Below are 5,790 nucleotides of genomic sequence, written 5' to 3'. Positions count from 1 at the left end.
TGGGTCCCAGTTGTAATCTTCAGACACTGTTGGATGTTAATCTCTAATCATTTTTATTTAAATTGAAATTTTTTTAAAAATCAAGTCAAGTTACATCCATAAAAGAAAAAAAATGAATGTTTTAGAATATATTTTGAATGTCAAGTAGATTTCTCTGTTGAAGGTACCAGCTACATAAAATTAACACTCCCTCTTCTGACATGTTGAAGTAGGATAATTTTAAGACTTAAAAATTTTGTGCATGGATTCAAAGTTATTAGAATATAATAAAATACTAATATTTGGATGTTTTAATATTCATTTACATTGTCTGAAATTTTAATTGTTGAGTAAAATATTACTCTTTTAATTCAAAAGGAAACTTTTACATTAAAAATATTATTCAGTTCTCTAAAGCTATATCCCAACAGCGTAATATTTCTACAAAGATAGACTACTTCATAGATTGATGAAAACAGATTATTTAATTCTAAATCATATCTCAGGAGAACAACAAAGTATAACAAATGCAAATAGTTTACATTAAATTAGCATGTCTATATAAAACTTACTCCGCAGTTCCTTTTGTTACTTTTGTTCATGAATACATAGAACGTTTTTAAAAGACAATTTGTAGTAAATTTTAAATGATTATAAAAATCTACACTGGATTTTTTTTAGAGATTAGAAACAATGGAAATAAATCCAAATTCGTGCAGATATTATGGCACACCTGTGATTCCATTCTTTTGGAAGCTGAAACAATAGGATCCTGAGATTGAGGCTAGCCTAGGCTACATAGTACATTCTAAGAATGACTTTCCCTAAAAATAATTTATGTAGGGTACTTCATTTCACAGTGCCTTTAAGTAGAAGGCTTTTATTGAGATATAGTTTAAACACCATTATGTAATTAAATTATATTTAGTCTATCCCAGAGACCTAGGATAGAACCAAAATGACTGGCCTAAAAAAAAAAAAAAGTCAGTGAAATGATTCCTAATGATATTATGCTATACTCGTAGACTGGCATCTAGCCAAGTCGTCATCAGTGAGGTTTCACCCAGCAACTGCTGGAAACAGAAGTAGAGACCCACAGCTAATCATTATTCAGAGCTTGGGAAATCCTGTGAGAGGGGTGAGGAGAAACTGTAGGAGCCAGAGAGGTCAGGGACACCACACACACACACACACACACACACACACACACACACACAAATACCCCACTAACCTGGGCTTTTAGGGACTCACAGAGACGGAACTAACAACCAGGAAACCTGCACTGGTCTGATCTAGGCCTCCTTCATATATGTTACACATGTGTATCTCGGTCTTCCTGTGGGAGTGGGGGCTGTCTCTGACTCTGTTCCTTGCTTTTGGGACTCTTTTTCCTTCTACTGGGTTGTCTTCTCCAGCCTTAATAAGAAAGCCTAGTCTTACTGCAACTTATGCATGTTTGATATCCATGGGAGGATATATCCATGGTTGAAATCCGTGGGAGGCCTGCCATATATCTAAAGAAAAATGGAGGAGAAGGAATGGATGGGGGAGTGTGGGGACCTGGGAGGCAAGGAGAGAGGAAACTGCTATTGGGATGTAACACATGAGAGAAGAATAAATTTTAAAATCATTTACAATTACTGAGCAATAACAAAAAATAACAACATCTCCTTTTTTGAATGTCTTGAGCAGACAGGTATGGTGGCATGCTCATAATCCCACACTCAGGCGCCTAAGAATGATGAGCATGAATTGGAAGCCAGCCTAGGCTGTATACTGAGCCAGAACCAGCCTAGATTATGCAGTAAAGACTATGTTTTAGATGTACAGATTTTAGTAGGTTTATCCTATGTTATATGTCTATATGAGTGAGTATATACTGTGTGTGTCTTTCTGCTTCTGGGACAGCTCACTCAGGATGATCCTTTCCAGGTCCCACCATTTACCTGAAAATTTCATGATTTCCTTGTTTTTCATTGCTGAGTAACATTCCATTGTGTAGATGTTCCACAATTTCTGCATCCATTCTTCAGTTGAGGGGCATCTGGGCTGTTTCCAGCTTCTGGCTATTACAAATAAAACTGCTACAAACATGGTTGAGCAAATGTTCTTATTGTGTACTTGAGCCTCTCTTGGATATATGCCTAGGAGTGGTTTTGCATTTCCAATATTTCAGACTAGGTTTTATTTGGTGTTTTTCTTTGTTGAATTCCCCTTTCATAGCTTGCATTGCCTTTTTTATGTAGTTTGTGTGTATGTGTTCATAGAAAGGAGCTTATTTTGATGGTAACCCCAAGACAGTGGGAATCCTGGGACCATGGCACATCCTCTGGGGAAAGCTACAGGCCTAGAGTAGAGCTGGCCAAAGGGAGAGGTTCATATGTTGTCTGTGTCAGAATCAGAAGGTGAGAAACTGTCAGGTTAATTGGAGTTCAGATGATGTCATATACCATCATCACGCACTCCAGACACCAGACATGGTGTTTTCCCTGTGTGGCTTCAATTTTCTTTTGGCCTGATCTTTTTTCTTACTATGTCCCTATCTCCTTTTTGGAGTCGGAGTATTTCTTTCTTTTTTTTTTTTTTAATTTTATTTTTCTTTTTAGTTACATTTTGTTAACTCTGTGTCCCAGCTGTATCCTGCTTCCTCATTCCCTCCCCAACCCCACATTCCCTCCCTGGTCTCTTCCCTGCCCCTTTCCACGTCTGCTGATAAAAATATGGAACGCTTCATGAATTTGCGTGTCATCCTTGCGCAGGGGCCATGCTAATCTTCTCTGTATCGTTCCAATTTTAGTATATGTGCTGCCGAAGCGAGCACTATTTCTTCTGTTTTATATTGGAAATGTGAGACTTGTTTTATGTTTTTATAGGACATCATAGTTGTAAGAGTTTCTTGAGTCTCAGAAGAGACTTTGGACCTTTGATCAATGCCGACACTGTTAAAAACTGTTGAACCTTCAGAGGTTGTGATGAATGGATGTATTTTGCATTATGAGATGGCCAAGTGCAGGTGAAAGCATGGAGTTGAATATGTGGCCGAAAAGTAATGTGTTGGATGCTATGTTGACAAGGGATGAACTTGCGATGGTTGATTTTGATTGTCAAGTGGTCAAGTCTTAGAACAAACATAGGAGAAGCAACTTTTGGAAATGCCTGTAAGTACATGTTCAGAGGGGTTTAACTGAGGAGACAAGACTTGGTCTGAGTATGGACAGCTCTATTTTATGGGCAAAGTTCCCAGATTGACTATGTTGGCGAAAGTGGGTTGAACACTGGCATCCATCTCTGTTTCCTGAGAGTGGATACTATCTGAACAATACCTGCTGCTTTTACCTTCCCTGCCACAATACACTCTGTCCTCAAACTATGAACCAATAAACCCTTAATCCCCCAAGTTGCCTTTGTCAAGGTTACATAAACAAGAAAAGTAACTAGTAGAATTATGACAGTACACTAGCACAGTGGCATAATACTCTGTAGACCATCCTTTACTTGGTATCTTTCCTGACATAATTGTGACCAAGAGTGTGAGGTAAATTGCTTTATAACAAGAGGGTGGTCAGTCCATGCTACTTTCCCACAAAGAAGTAAACTACTCCTGATACCTTTACAAGTGGAGATCAAGAGGAACCCGTAAGCCTGCTCAATAACTTCACATCTATATCCAGAATCTATATTCCTTTGTGCCAGTTAGAAAATTTCATTCATCTGCAACTGCGGACATCACAGTGCTTGTAATTAATCTTAATGTTCACATAGTTTTTTTTATTAGTTCCTAATTACTCTTGGCTTGCCTGTTTGAAGTGGGTCAAAGAGATTTACTAATCTTTAGGATGCTAGTAAGTTTGCTTCTATGAGCAATTCTTGTCTGACATCAAAAGAAAATTAATATTGTGGCCTTAGTTGATTCAAATTTTTCACTCTAATGGACTGTGTATAAACAAATGAATAGATTTAGTTCTTTAACAATAAAATTGTTTTATAGCAAAAATATGTGTATAAATGGATATTTTGCTTAAACCAAGAGGTAACTTCAAAAAAAAATGCATCCCCCAAAAGCCAAATAATGGCTCATGTTACAAACAGTCAGTTGGATGCAAGAACAACACTGGAAACTGAATACTTCCAAAACTTTATCAAACTACTGGAACCCTACCTTGTGTATTTGTTTTAGTGCATTACAAATGTAAATGACATCATCCTTTCTTCCATTCGCAGTACAGCAAACAGAAGAATAGTTTCATAGACAACAACAACAACAACAAAAGCTAGAAATTGGGTGTGGTAGCCTTTAATTACAACACTGGGGAAGGTGAGGCCATCCTGATTTACATGGTGAGTTTTGGGCTACCTAAGGCTACATAGAAACACCCTGTCTCAAAACAACAACAGTGATGACAACAACAAGAACCAGAAAACCCAACAAACATAACAGCAACAAATGTTTTTATGGCTTTTCCTGAGAAAAGAAAGTTATAGTTATAAATTATATCTATATTCTACTGTAACAGCGTATTAAGTTTTACTAACTTTATTTCACGTAGACACAATCAACACCTTAAGGGTAGGTACTTACTGGTGTATGCTTACTCCCTCAACTGTACATTTAGGGACCTAGTCACTTTTCCCCATCCTTCTGGGTTCTCATGTTTAGCAACTTTGTTTTTATTCTCTTATTTGTTGACCTATGAATGGCAGATGGAGATCCAGCCATCAACACAAAAGGGAAATGTCTAGGCAGTTATGATCCTTTCTTAGACGATTAACAGACAAATTAGTAAGGAAAATAAATGAAAATAATTGTTTAATTGTTTGGATGGCTACAGTGGCTGTCAGAATGTCATTCTAAAGACAGTCTGGCTTTTGCCTAATACATTAGAGAATGGGCAAGACAGTCTTTCCTGACTTTCATATTCATTTGTGCTTTTTTATTTTCTTCACATTCCAGCAAACATAATTTTGAAAGCTTAGTAAACTGAAACTTAAAAACAAGAGTTCAGAAAGTTCCAACTTAACTAGACAAGTAGGCATCGTGTTTCAAAGACTCTTATTGCTAAGTAGGTTGAAGCCTTACAGTTATCCCAGTTATCATCTGCTCTCAGCAGAGCTTCTAAGCCTCTTTTCTCTAAATTGGCCTATTCCTGCCTCTATGCACAGCAATTTCCAGGGGGAATTCTGGGAACTCAGCATCAGGTGGCAACTCTGTGAAAGCTTACCCTTGTCAGAATCAAATAACCCCACAGCTGTTTCTTTTCCCATTTTAACTGAAAATTATTAATGTAAGAAGATTCCACTAGCAAATATGGTAATAGCCATCAGATTTTATTAGTTTTAGTTTGTTTTTACTGCTATTTCAACAATGAAATATTAACAACCATTTGGGCTAATAAATTTTATATTTCCAAAGACTGATTGCTAAAATTCAACAAAACATCAGGCCAGCAGGTAGATATCATGGGTGAGACTATTAAGTGCTCATTCTCTCTCTCTCTCTTTCTCTCTCTCTCTCTGTGTGTGTGTGTGTGCTCATGTTGGCATGTGTGTGCACATGCTAGAGCACAACCTTTAATGCCATCATAGTCCTAAGGTTCTATCTACTGCCCCCCCTTTTTTCCCCTGTTTTTGAAACAGGATCTTTCAGTGGCCTGGAACTTGACAAACAAGTGGCTGGCTGGCCAGGGATCTGCCTTCCTGGTTTCCAGAACTGGAGTCTAAGGCAAGTGCAACCACTATGTTTAATGTTTTTTTTTTTTTAATTTTTTTATTTAGTGTGGACTAGGGTTTTGACCTTGGCTTCTCATGTTTACC

At 37.4% G+C, this 5,790-nt stretch overlaps 1 non-coding gene across 1 annotated transcript; it reads right to left on the bottom strand.

Annotated features, from left to right (window-relative positions):
• Positions 1-2,693: 2,693 nt before the first annotated feature.
• On the bottom strand, positions 2,694-2,800 carry LOC129682039 (U6 spliceosomal RNA). Its single transcript, XR_008720911.1, has one exon. It is a non-coding gene; the product is annotated as a U6 spliceosomal RNA (small nuclear RNA).
• Between the last annotated feature and the right edge of the window lie 2,990 nt (positions 2,801-5,790).

Source organism: Psammomys obesus, unplaced genomic scaffold (genome assembly GCF_907164565.1).
Source record: "Psammomys obesus unplaced genomic scaffold, mPsaObe1.curated_primary_1811, whole genome shotgun sequence".
Lineage (NCBI taxonomy): Eukaryota > Metazoa > Chordata > Mammalia > Rodentia > Muridae > Psammomys > Psammomys obesus.
The sequence above is the reverse complement of the archived record's forward strand: the minus strand, read 5'-3'. Positions and strand labels throughout refer to the sequence as shown.